At 45.5% G+C, this 18,570-nt stretch overlaps 1 long non-coding RNA gene across 2 annotated transcripts; it reads right to left on the minus strand.

Moving 5' to 3' along the window:
- Nucleotides 1-419: 419 nt before the first annotated feature.
- On the minus strand, nucleotides 420-6,298 carry LOC124055981. 2 transcript variants are annotated; one of them, XR_006842932.1, is made up of 6 exons: nucleotides 6,272-6,298; nucleotides 5,630-5,710; nucleotides 5,449-5,517; nucleotides 4,668-4,741; nucleotides 759-838; nucleotides 420-638 (listed from the first exon to the last, which is right to left on the minus strand). It is a non-coding gene; the product is annotated as an uncharacterized LOC124055981 (long non-coding RNA). The 2 variants fall into 2 exon arrangements; XR_006842931.1 differs by lacking the exon at nucleotides 6,272-6,298 and having other exon boundaries at nucleotides 5,630-6,231.
- Between the last annotated feature and the right edge of the window lie 12,272 nt (nucleotides 6,299-18,570).

Here is an 18,570-nt window from a genome sequence, read left to right on the forward strand (position 1 = left end):
CCATCATGTTGCTCTCAACCAGGTCTTTCCCATTTAGAAGCTTGTAAGGAGATGTTGGGGTTTTTACTGAGTACATCTCAGTATGAAACCCAACATCTCAGCATGAGACCCTTTGTACAAGTAAAAGGGCCTTTACAGACGGGTGTTGAGATGTTGGGTTCATAACACCCAACATCTCCATATTGTACTTGGAATCACCCAACATCTCAATGCTGTTTCCTGACCTGTTACCCTAACTCTACAAGAAAGGTTTTAAAGTCTTGCTAAGTTTGTCTAAAATGTATTACCATTTACTCTTAAAAAACATAAGTCCACATGTTTGAAATGTCTTTGTTTTATTTGAACATTAAAACACAGAACTGTAAACAAACACATTGTTTTCTTTATCAAAACCAGTCTGAATTCTGTTTGTCCTCGAGGGTGTGGCAGTTGCATATGCCGGTCCTCTTTTGTGACTCAGTCTTATCTTTTTGACTGTTACACAAGCCAGCATCTTTGAAATGTCTCCATTTTATTTGAACATTAACAACAGTACTGTCAACAAACACATTGTTTTCTTTATCAAAAACAGTATGAATTCTGTTTGTCCTCGAGGGTGTGGCAGTTGGTTGTCCTGATCCAGTCTGCAATCTTTTGGGCTGTGGCACAAAAATGAAACAACAACATTTAGGGCATGTGTCAAATCTCTGATTTTAGCTTTCACATCTAATTTGGTGTGAGATAAACCATAGCCAATTCATGTACTATATAATACTCACCTTTGGTCCACTGCAGGTGCTCACACAAAGTTCAATGCATCTATATTCCTCAGCTGTTGTTCAATCCAGGACCACAGCTCCTAAAGATAAAAAGTTGATTATTTCTTTTTTTATTATTGAAGGCACACATGCAGAAATTGGCTTTTTACTCTCACTAACATCCTGTTGCTGAAGTTTTCACCACTAGTACATACATCGGGTTGAGTCTAACACACTGAAATGTAAAGCAAATCACTGATTTCTAGTCCTCAACACCAAGAACACTCAAGATTTTCTTTTCCACATTATGAAACTTAGTTACATCAGGTTTCTTTAACCCTCTAAACAGCAGCGCATTGTAAGGAAACATGACACCCTCTTTCCTATTGGTGAAAAATGCATGATTTCAACCAGTCAGATTATGTGTATGGCAACCCATTTGGTTGCTAAGGAAAAGCTGTGGGAGAAACGGCGGCTAATGAGAGATAGTGATAGCAATAGCAGCAGCAATAGCGAGTTTTGATATGTGAGAGATTTATGACATTTTTGACATTGTTTGGAGTGTATGGTTAGTGAGTAGTGAGTGTGTTTAGTGTATAGTTTAGGCGACTACTGAATGTGGAGCAGGCAGCGCAGCTCTTCTTTGAGCTGGGAGGTGCAGAGTGAGACGCGGAGCCAGAGCCTGAGCCAGAAAGTGAAGACTTTGACGACAAAGAAGATGATCCCTCTTTTGTTTTGGAAGAGGAAAGAGAGAACGAGGAGCCACCGATGTGCGCACAGAGTGCTACTCGGAGGTCTGCACAGAGGAAGGGACGGCTTGGCACACCCACCAGGTCCAGATGTCCGCTGACTCTGGCAGCAGAGCCACGCCTCCTCTCTGGGCCTTGGAAGACAAAGGAAGATGCTGACACTGCCCCATCTGTAAGCAGGTTTCAACCATGAAGAACCACCAGGAGTCCAGGTGGAGACACTTTCCCCCCAAAGTCCAAAATATCTTTTTCTGTCATTTTTTTTGCCATTGACACAGTTAGGACAAGCTGCTGTAACACCAACAAAAGTGCTGTAAAAAACTGGGAAATAGGGAAGAAGTACAATTGGACTGACATAGAGACAGAGGATCTACATAAGTTTTTCTGTCTTCTGATCTACATGCCGTTGGTGTCGCTGTCAAGTCTCCAAGGTTACTGGAGACAGAATCACATTTTGTCTGTGCCTCTTCTAGCCAAAGTGGTGACAAGGGACAGGTTTCGCTCCATATTTTGGAACATCCACCTCAGTGATCCTGAGGAGGATCTAGAAAACGACAGCAAGAAGGGAACACCAGGCCATGACAAACTGTTTAGAGTCAGGCCTCTTTATCATGACATTCTGAGTGCCTGCCAGGCTTATTACCACCCGAGAAGAGAGGTGGCTGTGGATGAAAGGATGGTGGCAACTAAGGCAAAAACAGGCATGACATGAAGGACAAGCCAACTAAATGGGGATGAAACTTTTTGTATTGGCTGAGTCAAACAGTGGCTACACCATCAGATTCAACATTTACACATAGTCTATAACTGCAAGTGAGCATGGACTGTCTTATGATGTTGTCATGAACCTTATACAGCCATTCTGTCTTGGCATTGGGTACCATATTTACATGGACAATTTTTACACAAGTCCCAAACTGTTCATGGACCTGGCCAGCATGAAGTTTGGAGCATGTGGCACCTACAGTGAGAGCAGAAAAGGATGCCCCAGAGGGAGGGCAAATGCGCTCACCAAAAAATGTGAAAGAGGATCTGTGAGATGGATCAGAGAGGGCCCACTTGTTTATGTAAAATGGATGGACACACAGGAGGTGTCTGTGTGCTCCACCATCCATCCTGCATTTTCAGGAGAGACAGTGCCAAAAAGGGTGAAGAATGGAGATGGACACTGGGCTGTGAGAGACATTCCCTGTCCTACACCAATCATGGCCTACAACAAGAATATGGGTGGTGTTGACCTGTCAGGTCTGTGATCTGCCCCTCTGTCTTGTGGTGGACAGGAACTGCTTTTAAGAGTGGCACAAATAACTCATGGTGTATTTTTTTTGTGACACCTGATTGTGTTGTAAATAGCTGTACAAAAAGGCATTTACTGCATTTTAAGATAAATTGTTGTAAATAACTTGTTTGCTAAATTTGTACATATTTTGTTGACATTTACTTGTATATAGCTGTATATTGTACTGTGTTTACTGTACCTTGTAAACTGTTAACTGTTAATATATTTTATAATTTATTTTACCTCTATATTTTTTCTGTTTTTGCACACTTTTTGCTTTTTTCACTCTTCTTCTGTTCTTGTGAGCTGCCACGACAAGTGAATTTCCCCACTGCAGGATCAATAAAGTTCATCTTATCTTAAATAACTTGTTTGCTAAATTTGTACATTTGTACATTTTGTAGAAATTTACAATTTATATTTGCATTCTAAGATATAAAAATGGTTCGTTAAACATGTTTGTTTCACGGTGAAAAATCAAACTTTTTCCCAAAACAGACAATTATATTAATTATAATGATAATTATATTATCGGGAATGAAGCACATCACAGGGATGAAGGGGAAAGACAGGCAGACATCAGGGAGCCTGGACACAGCAAACCAGTTTAACCAGGTTTTTAACAAGTTTAGCTCACCTCCTGCCACCCCATCGACACCCCCAGCCTCACACACACCCACACTGTCCCAAATGGCTCGACCCAACCCCCAGCATTCTCCTGCACAGCACCCCTCTATCTGCCCCTCCTCTCTCTCCCCCACCTCCTCCTCCTCCACGGAAGACATCATCAGCCAAACAGTGACTACAAGTTAGGAGGCAGCTGGAAAAAGTACATCAGCGGAAGGCTGCAGTTCCTGATGGCATCACACCTAGGATGCTGAAGACCTGTGCCAGCCAGCTGTCTCCTGTACTGGGACATCTGTACAACCTGAGCCTGGGTCAAGAGAAAGTCCCGACACTGTGGAAGACGTCCTGTCTGATTCCAGTCCCCAAGAGGTCGAGGCCATCTGACCCGGCAGACTACAGACCAGTCGCCCTCACATCTCATGTGATGAAGGTCCTGGAGAGACTGGTCTTAGCCCAGCTGAGGCCACAGGTGAGGACGTTTCTTGACCCCTTGCAATTTGCCTACCAGCCCCATTTAGGAGTCGACGATGCTGTCATCTACCTGCTGCAACGAGCCCATTTGCATTTGGATGGTGGGGGGGGGGCACTGTGAGGATCACATTCTTTGATTTCTCCAGTGCTTTCAACACCATTCAACCTCTGCTACTGGGTGAGAAGCTGCGGCTGACTACTTGACAGGCAGGCCACAGTTTGTCCGTCTGGGCAACATCCTATCTGATGTGGTGGTCAGTGATGTACAAGCTCCACAGGGAACTGTGCTTTCTCCCTTCCTCTTCACCTTATAAACCACTGACTTTCAGTACAACTCTGAGTCATGTCACCTGCAGAAGTTTTATGATGACTCAGCTGTTGTCGGGTGTATTAGAGAGGGAGAGGAGGGAGAGTACAGGACACTGGTGGACAACTTTGTAGAGTGGTCCGAGCAGAATCACCTGGGACTGAATGTCAATAAGACCAAAGAGATGGTGATCGATTTCAGGAGGAAGAGGGCTCGCCTCATGCTCGCCTAGTCAAGCGAGCATGAACTGATGAAGCCTCTTGGATGAGAGGTGAAACGTCCTCAAAGACAAATAACTAAGTCCAGTTGCATTCGATTGAATTTCCTTGAGATAACCATGACCTGGATGAATGCGAATATTCACTGGCTTATCTATCTATCTATATATACACACAGGACTCGAGAGGGTTAACCACCCAAGGTCAAGCAGACAAGTCATGGCTAAGAGAACACATTCAGAACCACCACGCTACATTGACCACAATGAAGGTACTCACATTTCATCTTTGACATGGCCCTCCCCATCAGCTTTGCAGACATCAATCTCTGACACGTTCTCCTCCCTGGGTTTCTGATTGAAAAGATACATTGTGGAATTTGTGCTCTGCCTTTTGCATTTAAGGTGCTCATACAGAGAAAATGGGTAGTTTTCTTCTGCTCAAATGTCAGAATGGTTCAAGCTTTCATCAACACATTCAGTGTTTTCAGAGTAGTAAGACAGTGTCTCTTTATTTTGTAACTAAAAAATCTCAAAAAAGCACACACTTACTGTGGGAAGGGATCTAGGATAAACCGTGGTGAAAACACTTGGTGTGACAAAACATGGCATGGAGACGAAACAAAAGCATAAGCAATTCCTGACATGAAGACAATGCAAAGCACTGACAAAAGGTGCTGGGGAAACAAAGACTAAATAGACAGGACAATAAGACACAGGTGCAACACATCAGGGAAGGGCAAGCAATCAAGGGGAACTAAAGCAAATATACATGAAACAGACACACAGGGGAAGTGACAAAAACCTGGAACATAATAGATAGATAGATACTTTATTGATCCTGAGGGAAATTCAGCACATGACAAGACAAACATGAAACATGAGATGAGGACTAGAAATCAAAAGACAAAACATAACCAAAACAGGGCGTGACAGATGTCATAACATAAGAACTTTATTGATCCTGCAGGAAATTGTTGAAATTTCCTGTCATTGTGTGTGAATTAGTGTAAAATTGTAATTCATGTGCACAACATTAAAACCAGTTTACTACCACTCACCTTCTTTTCATCACAGGCACCATGCTTCCTGGATTCAATCGGCTTCCTTTTTAAAGGAGAGTACAACTCCTAAAGATAAATCATGAGAATTTGTTTAACTCAGGGCTCACAGAAAGATATTGGGTTTAAATATAACTGTATTTCATGTACACAGTACTAAACTCTGCTTACTAACACTCACCTTTTTTTCATGATGGGTTGTCACACAAGGCTCAATGCACCCATTCCCCTCTGACTTTTCTTCCTCCAAGGAACACGGCTCCTAAAGATGAATCGTGAGATTTTGGTTTTCAGAAGATACATAGACAGAAGTGTTTTTTTTTCCCTCAATAAAAATACCAAAATGTTTCACCATCAATACATTCAAAAGGTTCAGGTGGCCAAACTATGAACTGTATAATAAATCACTCATTTTGGTTCACATGTACCGCACAAGTTTATTGGTGTTTAGTTTAGTTTAGTTCAGACTTTTTCAGATATATTTGGCTGTTACTAACAAGGTCCTCCTGTTCAAGGCCTCATACTCAAACTCTTTGTCCTCAAACTTCAGCCCTTTGTCCATGTCCTCGTGCATGATCAGACGTCGCTTCTGGAGCGATACCGAAAATCATTATATCGATGTAACTTTTTAAACATGTGAAGTGTAATGAGATGATTTCAGTTAAGAAAAGGTGCTGCTGCTTCAACATCAATAACAGTATAAGTCTGATAAAAGACCCAGCTAATTTAATCTTGAGTTATTGAACTTGGCATAGACGACTAACATACTCTTAAAATGAAAAAAAAAAAAATGTTGCTTAACTGTTGCTTAACATTTCCTTACCTGTACACTGTGCTGGGAGCTTTCATAGTCACTTGTGCAACGGAATTTATGAGGAGGGAAAGTATCCTCCAATATTTCATTGCCAAATTGCTCCTCCTTCTTTTTTCGGTGGCAGTAGTAAATGACTGCAATGACAATGATGATGCCCACAACCACACTGACGACAACTGCTGCTATAGTACCGTGTTCATAATTTAAAGTCAGCTGTGATGTGACACTGAGTGTAAACTTGCAGTTGTCTGTACCAACAAGGTTTTCAACTTTGCAGAGGTAGGTTCCAGAGTCTCTCTCTGTGATTTCATCCAAATACAAATCGCCTTGTATAGTGTCAATAACAGCATTCTGAGGCAACACTTGGTTTCCGCTTGTCTTTGACCATCTGTACTTTAGAGGGGGACTACCTTCTGAGGATCTGCATCTCAGCCTCAAATCTTTTCCTACCACAGCTTCACCTGCAATGTAACACATTGGCTTACTTGGCTTCTCCATTACTGACAAGATAATGTGTTTGAACTGGATTTCAGGTTTTCCGTTCAGGGTTGAATGTTTCACCTTGCATTGGTAAGTGCCTGTATCTGTAAGCTTCACATCGGTGATTGCTATTGAAGCAATGCCATTTTGAGGATGAGGAGATGTGAAGTAGACCCTACCCTTTAAAGGATCATATAAATTATTATATGTCATGGTTCCAGTGTACCAGATAATGATCTTGTCATCTTGCTCTCTTTGTGGAGACAGAAAGTTCCACTCTATCTCAATGCGTTCCCAATTCTCAGAGGCAAGGACAAACTCGCAGTTAAGGATCACATTTGAATCTCTACCTATATAATAGTACTTAATGTGTGAGGTTATTTCTAGAGCAGAAGTTGGTCCTGTGGTATAAGGGTGACATATTATCATGATGACAAAAAGCCATAGCACAAGCTTCCTGGATAAATAACTTGAGAACAAGGAGGTTGTCAGGAGATGACGGTGTGGTTGCATCATACTGATGTGCTTGCATATTGGGGTGGGCTGCAGCTTACTGTCTCTGTAAAATTAAAAGGTTGGGGTTAGGAGTTTGGGTGTAGAAGTTGGGCCTTTTGTCAGACTTATATTCATATGGTAGAGTTAGCACAATGAACTCAGTCTGAGGTTTTACAGTAGAGGATCTTTTATAGTGAAAATGGATGTCTGTTTATCTTGATATAGAAAATGGACAGCTTCACCTGCACAAATTTCAACTACACCTCATCCAACTCTAGCTCAGAAATTTCACACAAAATAACATTAAAGATAGAGGAAAAGTTGGGCTACAATGTCACAAGAGAATAACACTTTAGCAAAAACTATCGAGGAAAAGTGGGCAAAAACTTTGCACTAAAACTGCACTGTAGCAGAGCAGAAACAAAAAAGTGGGCTAAATACTGTGCTAAAGCATAAACAGAAAGGGAATTTACTCTTACCTGGACATGAGTGGCCAGTCCTGAAAATATCACGGAAATAGCCCCCGAGGTACAACCCTTCCCCTCCCCCACCACAGCCCAGCCCCATTGTCAGCAGCCAATCAGAAGAGACATACAACTAGTTCACATGATCAAGAGAAAGGGTGGGGGAGGGGCAGGGTTTCTGGGAGCGCTTACTGGGAAGATGGAAGGGGACCATCTTCTCAGTATAGACCACCCAACATCTCCCCTTAAGAGCATTGAATGTAAAAGCTGAAGCAAAAAAAGCAAAAGCTTAGAGAGACAACTAACAGAGACACTACCATCCATCATCATTATTTTCACCCTTTCTACCGCGTTTTCCCTAGGCTAGTTCTGTTCAGGGCCCACACAGGGGCACCTAAACCACTGGGGTTCAATTCAGCTTCTCCCACAGATCATACAGTGTTACTGCAGTGCCAACATTTATTTTACATTGTAGTAAATGTCTACAATTGGCTACAGATCACCAAAAGTCACCGGTCAACCCGATAAGGCCAGAGAAGTTAAACAAAACACTGGCCAGTTCTGCAGCCAGCAAACCCGCAGGTCGACTTTGCAAGTGTATTACTGAGGCTTGATCATTCAAATATGGGCGCATGGACTTGCGTTTGCTCTAACACTGAGGTCTAACTGAACACCATGAACCATGACCTGTCTGTCCACCGCAACAGAGAGTGACCTAAATTTCAAAGCAAAGGTCAGGAGGTCAGGTAAGACCACCTTCTCATTATAGAAATCCAAAACACCCAACATCTACACTTAAAAGTCTTTAATGTAAAAAAAAAAAAAATAACACTGAGTTGAGCTCCAAATGGCACAAAAGCTTAGAGAGAAGACTAACTTGTTCCGTTCAGTTCCGTTCTTATATTATTTTGCATTTGTTTTTTTATCTGCTTATAAATATATTTCACATTACACATTTCTGATTGCACAACTTTAAAATTTTCTTTCAATTCTACATTAGACATTTCACAGAAAATAAGACTCAAAGAAGAAGCAGCAAAAGGTGGGCTAAAACTTTTATATATAATATATATTTACATGAATGTGTATCTTACCTTCTGATTAGATGCCATGATGAAGAAGTGACTTTAATGTCTGCAAAAACACTCTCACATGAAAAAATCAAAGTCAGTCTGTAATCCTTTAACAAGCCCATGGAATCAACCAATCAGAAGAGACTCCTCATCAACTCATCAGCCAATCAGAGCCATGGCATGTGAGCCATCTCCCTGTGGAGAGTTTAGGGCCAGTAAGTCTGATGATGGCAGGAGTAATGGATGCACCCAGTGACCAAGTAAGCACGAACCTACTTTTTTTCACATGAATTTTCACAAAATTTCATAAGCCACTAGATGGGTTTTAGGGATAAGTCAGTCTTTGACACTTGACTACTACTTTGACTACTGCAGACAGAATTTAAAATTTTAAGCAACGCGCTCCTTGACACCAAAACAGTGTCAGCCACAGGTGAGACATCATTACATACATCATCTTCATTGTAGCCCTCAGTGAGGAAAAAACGAGGACGCCAACCAGTTTGAAAACCTGCACCTGGGTGCGGTACCTGCCAGGTTCTCTATACAGAAATGCAGGTCGTGAAGCAGCTGCTAGAATGCAAGCTTAAGAGGAACCATCAGCCCAAGTGCCTGCAATCTTCAGCCAAGCGTTCTGTGAGTGCTGTTATTCCTCCTATGGAAATGATGAGTGTGAAGAATTATGCCAGTTGTGCTCAGGAAATTGATGAATGTGTTTGTTTTTTATTTCAGGTAGGCAAATATGGTCGGCGTAAGCACTTTTTGCCCAGCAAGGCACCACATTATGGTAAATATGTCCTGTCAAATTATTTGTCTTCACAGAAAGACAGAAAGTAGGGAGGGGGTGTTCCAGGAGAGGATGAGGAAGGAAGATGAAGGAAAAGTGCAGGAGACAGAGAGTAGGGAGGAAACTTTGCAGGAGAGGGTGACGAGTGAAGATGAAGGAAAAGTGGAGGAGACAAAAAGTAGGGAGTGGGTTTTACAGGACAGGATGTGGAGTGAAAATGAAGGAAAAGAGAGTGACGCACTGGAGACGCACTGGAAAACACGAGTTTATTTCTTCTTTCATTGTTAAACTGCTGGTCTAAACAAATTTCATTAAAAATTAACGCAAGTACAATGAGATAACATTAAGTTGCCAGATTCTGCAGCATATTATATAAGGAAGGTCAAGAAGAGTCATACCTATTAAGCGAAAAAATATCACATCTGTTGCTGTCTGCAGGTCTCTCTTCATCCAGATCTACATATTGAACTGCATCCGGCCCTCTGACAAACCCAATGTCTACTATCGACATCTGCCCATGTTGGTATTCTATGTAGTGCTATTATAACTAACTTAAACAACATATTAGCTAAAAAAATAAATACATACAATACATTGTATACTATGTATACGATATGTATATTTATGTATATTTACATTCCCTCTGCCACTGAGGTTAGATGTATATTTGTACATGTCAATTGTATTTTTGCACAGTTGTTAAAAGGAGTGTTGTTTTTTCATTTCACTGTGGATGCACATCCACATGTGACAAATAAAGAAATTCTGATTCTGATTCTGATTCTGATTCTACACAGTCTTCAGAATTCCAATCATAACAACCTGTCATGTTTGTCCTTTACTGCATGATGTTTACTGCATGTATGTTTCTATCTCTCTCTTTCATCCTCTCTGTCTCTGACCTCTCAAGGGAGTTTTTCCTTGCCACTATCTGGTTCAGGCTCTGGGTCTCTGTAAAGCATCTAGAGACAGTTTTGATTGTATAAGGTGCTATACAAATAAATTGAATTGAAATTGTTGAAAGGCTGAGGTCTAGCTGAACCTGAAGACATATGACTTGTCCATCTCACAAGACAGGAAGTGACTGACCTTTGACCCAAGTGTTTAGGAGATCAGTGAAGACCATCTTCTCAGTATGTCCTGGCTGAAACACTCAATCTTTACTTATAAGTTCCTTGATTGTAGAAAATGCTAAGTTAAACTCTAAATGTCCTCAGTGCTTTCAGAGGAGAATTTTGGACACGTTCATGGTCATGGTCATCATGGGTGTCACATTATCCAATGATATAGCAACCCTAGATGGCATTACTCTGTCCCTCAGCGGCTTCTCACGCTCCCGGGTATAAGCCCTTTTTTTGTAGTTTTTGTGTTGGTTTAAAGGCCAACACTACTTGTTTCTACTTGTTTCGGTTGCCTAAACAAGCACATAAGGTACAGCCGAGCCGAACTTTTTAAAATAAGGGACGGCTCGAGCACCATGACCACTACGACAACAACAACAACAACAACGGCCTCACATCAACTCAGAGCTTCGCTGGGCAGACTGCAGCTGCTAAGAACACCGGACTGGCGTAGCAGGCTACACCGGACGGAGGGCAAGAGGAAGCGGTGTGCGCGGAAGCAGAAGAGGAGCAAACGGGGCGGCCTGTTAGTCAAGCTAAAGGCCAACGCCGGGAGACCACCGATTCCGTCCCTGTTCCTGTCCAATGTTCGTTCTCTGGACAACAAAATGGACCTACTCCGTCTGAGGCTGGGGGTTTCACGTGAGATGAGGAACTGTGCAGTGCTTTGTCTGACGGAAACATGGCTAAACGAGAACATGCCGGACCCAGCCTTCAACAGCCGGCTTCTCTTCCGAGCAGACCGCAAGCAGCTGTCGGGGAAAGCTCATGGGGGCAGACTATGCGTCTACGTTAATAAAGGTTGGTGTACAAACTGCACAAAAGTTAACAGCCACTGCTCTGAGGCGATAGAGTATATGACTGTGAAATGCCAGCCACACTCTCTGCCTCGGGAGTTTACGGCGGTGTTTGTTATGGCTGTTTACATCGCGCCGGGTGCTAATGCTAACAAAGCGCTACGGGAGCTACACAATAACATCAGCTCGCTTCAGAACAAGCACTCGGACGCTTTCTACGTGGTTGCGGGAGACTTCAACCACGTAAACCTGACAGACACTCTGCCTAAGTTTTACCAACATGTCACCATACCAACACGGGGAAATAACACGCTGGACTGTGTTTACACAAACAAACGAGACGCATACAGAGCTGTCCCCCACCCCCACCTTGGCTTCTCCGACCACATCTCCATCATGCTGGTTCCTGCCTACCGTCTGCTGCTCAAACGCCACACGCCAACATAGAGGACCATCACAGTGAAACCCTGGCTGAATGCAGAGGTCTGGTCTCTGCTGAAAGCCAGGGATGCTGCGTTTAGGTCAGGTGACAGAATGGCACTCAGGGCGGCGAGAAGAGAGCTGACGGCAGGAGTGAAGAGGGCCAAGACCACATACGCCCAGAGGATCCAGGGACACTTTGCATCCAACGATCCACAGAGTATGTGGAGGGGCATTAAGTGCCTATAACACCAAAGATGCACAATTCCCCAGGGACCCCTCTCTGCCTGAAGCTCTCAACAACTTTGAGGACCCGCTTTGAGGACCCGGACACCCCCCTCAGCACCAGACTCACCCCCCCACCTGGTGAAGAGCCCCTCACTGTGACCCCAGCAGAAGGACCCTCCAGAGGATAAACCCACACAAAGCTTCAGGTCCCCATAATATCCCGGGGCGGGTGCTGAAGGGCTGTGCACATCAGCTCACAGAGGTACTGACGGACATCTTCAACACCTCTCTCCAACAGGCGACGGTCCCCACCTGTCTTAAGACAGCCACAAACATCTCCATTCCCAAGACCTCCACAGTGACGAGCCTGAATGACTATCGGCCAGTAGCGATCACCCCGATAGTCATGAAGTGCTTTGAGAGACTGGTCATGGCCCGCATCAAAGACTGTATCGACGTCACTGTGGACCCACACCAATATGCATACAGAAAGAACCGATCCACAGAGGATGCCATATCTTCTGTGGTCCACACAGCTCTCACCCACCTAGAGAATAAAGACTCCTATGTCCGCCTTCTCTTTGTGGATTTTACATCTGCTTTTATCACAATCATTCCACAGACACTGATCCACAAGCTCACTGCTCTCGGACTGAGCTCCACCCTCTGCAATTGGGTCCTGGGCTTCCTGACGGACAGGCCGCAGACTGTGAAAATTCATGACATCTCCTCCTCCCCCATCACCCTCAGCACCGGCTCTCCCCAGGGCTGTGTGCTGAGCCCCCTCCTGTTCACTCTGCTAACACACGACTGCTCAGCACAACATCCGAGCTGCCTCATCGTGAAGTTTGCGGATGATACAGCTGTGGTTGGACGCATCGCCAACAGCGACGAGGCCGACTACAGGCAGGAGGTGGAACGCCTGGAGGGTTGGTGCAGAGAAAACAACCTCTGCATCAACGTGAAGAAGACCAAGGAGATGATCGTGGACTTCAGAAGGGGCAGACATCTCCCCCTTCCTCCCCTGTACATCGGAGGGACAGGAAGTGGTCTCCAGCTTCAGGTACCTGGGCGTCCACATAACGGACGACCTCACCTGGAGCAACAACACTTCCTGCCTCATCAGGAAGGCACACCAGTGCCTCTACTTCCTCAGGAAGCTGAGGCGTGCTGGAATGGGGAGTTCAGTCCTGTCACGGCACGGCAGCTGCTCTGCAGCAGAGAAAAGGGCTCTGTAGAGGGTGGTGAAAGCTGCACAGAAGACTGTAGGACACAGCCTATCCACCACCACAGACATTTACACGTCCAGGTGCAGGAAAAGGGCCTCCTGCATCATGAAGGACCCCACCCACCCCTCACACAAACTGTTTGCCCCTCTCCAGGCAGGAGGCTGCAGAGCATTAAGAGCAGGACCACCAGACTGAGGAACAGCTTCTTCCCAGAAGCTGTGAGACTGTTGCCAACCTCATACCTCAACCCCCCCCCCCAAACACACACAAACCCCTCCCGACAACCACCCATGGAACATTGCACAATGCAGCCATTTGCACAGAACTCTCGAACTACTCACCTCATTGCACTACTGTATTTGCACTACTCTGTCAGTCATTTGCACTACTCTGTCATTTGCACAATACCGCATTACTGTTTAGGCAGCTTTATTCTGATGTTTATATCTTTTATTCTGATTGCTTTTTTTATATTTATATTGCGTATTTTGTTAGGTAATTGGGCTTACACCGGGACCAGGGAAACTAATTTCGTTCCACCTCATGTTTCTACATGTGTGAAATGACAATAAAGCTCCTTGAATCCTTGAATTCAGTACGGGCTGAATTGTGGGAAATGGGGGAAAAACTCTGGACTGTTTGCACCTCCAAAGCTGGATTTTATCCCACCAGAACTGCAGCGGAACACAGATGCTCTTGCCATCCCCCTTCTGTGGCCTCAGAGACGGAGGAGACAACGTAAACAAAAGCGGGGCAAGCGGAGTGGGCTGTGTGCTAGGCTACATGTTAAACCGCACAAACTGGCTCTACCCATCCCCCCACCCTGTGGGTAACAAGATCCTGGCAGAGGAGCTGAACAACTTCTACTGCTGATTTTCACACCCATCACCCACCCCATCCACAACACTCAACCTCTGTGCCACACCTGACACCACCCCCTCCCCCCTCAACTCAGACCTCCCACCAGCACTGAAGGTCAATGCGGAGGAGGCAGAAGACCAGGAAGGCTCCAGGACCCGATGGAGTGTCCCCCTCCTGCCAGATAATCTGCGCTGACTAGCTGGCACCCATCTTCACCCAGCTCTTCAACAGATCTCTGGAACTGTGTGAAGTACCGTCCTGTTTCAAATGCTCCACCATCATCCCAGTCCCCAAAAAACCCATCATCACGGGGTTGAATGACTACAGACCCATCGCCCTGACGTCTGTGGTCATGAAATCCTTTGAGAGGCTGGTGCTGAACCACCTGAAGTTCATCACAGGCCCCCGGCTTGACCCCCTGCAGTTTGCCTACCGGGCAAACCGGTCGGTGGATGATGCAGTCAACATGGGACTGCACTTCGTCCTCCATCACCTTGACACGTACGTCAGGATCCTGTTCATGGACTTCAGCTCTGCGTCGACCAGCTAATCCTGTGGTGTGGTCTGAACAATCTGGAGCAAAACCCGCTCAACACTGGAGATGACAGTGGACTTTAGTAAGAACCCACCCACCTTACCCCCCTTCACCATTCTCAACAGCACAGTGTCTACTGTAGACTCCTTTAAGTTCCCAGGAACTACAATTGCCAAGGATCTCAAGTGGAAGTCCCACGTAGACCTCATCAGGAAAAAGGCCCAGCAGAGGTTGTACTTTCTGCAACGACTGAAGAAGTTCAACCTGCCTCAGGAACTGCTACCCTAACCCATCTGCAGCCCGGATGTGGAACTGTGTGCCGTTGGACTACGTCCATATTACTTGCCCAGGGAGTTTTCACATGTTGTCATGGTGACTGTTTATGTTCCCCCCTCTGCAAACCCCAGCAGGACATGTGACACTATTCACTCTGCAATATCCCGGATACAGACTCAGCACCCGAGTGCATTCATTGCAATCTCGGGTGATTTCAACCACACTAACTTGGACAAAACACTCCCCACTTTCACTCAGTTTGTGAACTGTCCTGCCAGAGAGGGAAGAACAATAGATCTGCTGTATGCTAATGCAAGAAGAGGGCTTTCAGAGCAGGCAATAGGGACGAGGTGAGAGCTATTCAGCGCACCCTGAGAATAAAGATCAGGGAGGCAAAGGAGAGGTACCGGAGGAAGCTGGAGTGGAAACTCCAGCAGAACAACACGAGAGAGGTGTGGAGTGGCATGAGGACCATCACAGGTTACGGGCCAAACAGCGGAGGAGTTGATGGTGGTGTGGAACGGGCAAATGAGCTGAATCAGTTTTTTAACAGATTCGACACTGGGACCCCAATTCACGCTTCAAACGACTCCTCAGCAGTACGGTTGCAGCAACCGGCCACTCCAGCCTCTCTCCCTCCCCCCACATTCCATCTGGATGGCCTCGCTCACACCTCGTCCCCAGAAGTCTGGGTGGACCACTCTCACCTGGGTACCACATGCACTCCTCCCCCACCCATCACCCCAACGATGACCTTCACAGCTGATCAGGTGAGAAGACAGCTGCAGAGACTCCGTGCAGGCAAAGCTGCAGGCCCAGATGGTGTGAGCTCCAGGGTCCTGAAAGCCTGTGCCCCCCAGCTAAAGGGAGTACTCCATCATGTCTTCAACCTGAGTCTGAGTCTTCAGAGGGTCCCCGTGGTGTGGAAGACGTCATGCCTTGTTCCTGTCCCGGAGACGCCGCGTCCCAACGACCCCAAGGACTACAGGCCTGTGGCCCTGACGTCACACATCATGAAGACCCTGGAAAGACTCGTCCTGGAACAGCTCCGGCCCATGGTCCAACCACTTCAGGATCCCCTTCAGTTCGCCTACCAGGGAACTAGTTTTTGTTTATCCTTTCTTTATTGTTTATCCTATTTTTTATACTTCTCACTTTTCTCCTTTCTTGGTCGGGAATACTGCATGTGCAATGTCTGTAAGAACAAGAATTTCCCTCCAGGGATTAATAAAGGAATTCTGATTCTGATTACTCTGACGACTTCGACATCTCACACAGCTGACTTCGCTGAAGTCAATGTCTATGGGGAAGTCTAGGTATCTCTGCAAACCAAAACAGCAGTGAGTCAGAAAAGAAAACAACAGAAAACTATATCCCTCGTATATCCCTCTGGAACTTTATTCTGGCCCTGAGTTCATCGAGCTTGTTTTCCAGTGACTGGACATTGGCGAGTAGGATGCTGGGCAGAGGTGAATGGTGTGCTCTGCGTCTCAGTCTGTTCCTAACGCCGGCTCGTTTCCCTCGGGGCCTTCTCCGTGACCTGCGGCCTGAGCGTCCATTGTTGTTGTTGTTGTTGTTGTTGTTGTTGTTGTATCCTGCCCGTAGGATGTCGACGGGCCAGGTCGGGTCCGGGATTAAGTTGATAGGAGCACAGTTTGAGTACTGTGCTCCAAGGTTGATTAGTGTCTGTCTGTCGTATGTGTTACGACCTACAACAGGATGGCTTAACAAGTTGAAAATTACACTAAAAACGACTATATACAAACAAATTTCGGGAGCAGGTACGACAGCGGCCGACCTCACCAGCGCCATCTTGGTTTATTTACCAAGATTGTTGGGTACATTGGAAATTGTGTCACTACTGATGTCATTACTTACCACACTTTATGTTTTGTAAATCCCCCACGCAGACTGTGTACAAACATATATCTATATATAGATATATAAGAATTTCCCCTCGGGGATAAATGAAGGAATTCTGATTCTGATATATATATCCTGCTGCTGTCTCTGCTGCTGTAACATGAGAATTTCCCTCATGGGATCAATAAAGTACATTTATCTATCTATGTGCCAAACATACGGAACAAGTCAAAAATGTGAGGGCCATTGGATGATTATTACTCTCCCCATCTTCAGAATCAGGGTACATATATATATATATAATCCCAACATTCATCAGAGTATGTTATAACATGTACTGGCATCCAACATCAGACAGGTGTAATCACACTCGATCCCAGCATCCAATATTGACACATACAATTATAATGGATCCCTGCATCCAACATCAGGGTATGATATCACACAGGATGCTGGCATCCAACATTAACACACGCAATTAATATAGATCCTGGTATACACTTTCCCACGTAGACACTAGGATGGGGAACTATGTGAGAGTGCTGTTTGTGGACTACAGCTCAGCATTCAATACCATAGTCCCCTCCAGGCTGGTAACCAAGCTGTGTGATCTTGGACTGAACTCCTCCCTGTGCAGGTGGATCCACAGCATCCTTACTGGCAGACAACAGGTGGTACGCGTGGGCACCCATAGCTCATCCCCTCTCACCCTCAACACTGGATCCCCCCAAGGCTGCGTGCTGAGTCCCCTGCTGTACTCCCTGTATACACATGACTGTGTGTCCACATCAGACAGTAACACCATCATAAAGTTTGCTGACGACACAGCCATCGTGGGGTTAATCTCCCAAAACAAGGAGGAGGCCTACAGGAAGGAGGTCACCCACCTGGAGAGCTGGTGCCAGGAGAATAACCTCCTGCTGAACGTCAGCAAAACTAAGGAGCTGATTGTGGACTACAGGAAGAAGCAGCAGAAGGACATCCGTCCACTCTGCATCGGCGGGTCTGAGGTGGAGAGGGTGGACAGTTTTAAATACCTCGGTGTGACCATCACACGGGACCTGTCCTGGTCACTGCACATTCACAGGACTGTTAAGAAGGCCAGGCAGCGTCTGTTCCACCTCAGACGCCTCAGAGACTTCAGGCTCCCCCTCAAGGTGCTCAGGAACTTTTACACCTGCACCACTGAGAGCATCTTGAGTGGGAGCATCACCACATGGATGGGCAGCTGCACAAAGCAGGACCTCTCGGCCCTCAGGAGGGTAGTCCGCTCAGCTGAGCGGACAATCAGAACAACTTTACCCGACCTGCAGGACATTTACACCAAACGATGCAGGTCGAGAGCCGAGAAGATCCTCAGGCAGCCCCATCACCCCGGACACTCACTCCTCTCCCTGTTGCCATCAGGCCATCGGTTCTGCTGCCTGAGAACCAACACTGAGAGGATGAGGAAAAGCTTCTTCCCCCAGGCCATCCGTCTGCTCAACAGTGAGCGTTAATCTGGACAATCCCACTCCCACCTGCACTACATGCACTAGATGTAAATACTGCACATTTTCACTTTTTTGAAATTTAATTTTAATTTTATTATTTTTCTTTACAAGCGTTCTCTTTTGCAATATTTAAATTTAAATTTTTTATTTACCTATTTTTTGGTAGCAGGGACACAAAGAAGTTCA

The sequence above is a fragment of the Scatophagus argus genome, unplaced genomic scaffold, assembly GCF_020382885.2.
Source record: "Scatophagus argus isolate fScaArg1 unplaced genomic scaffold, fScaArg1.pri scaffold_44_ctg1, whole genome shotgun sequence".
Taxonomy (NCBI): domain Eukaryota; kingdom Metazoa; phylum Chordata; class Actinopteri; family Scatophagidae; genus Scatophagus; species Scatophagus argus.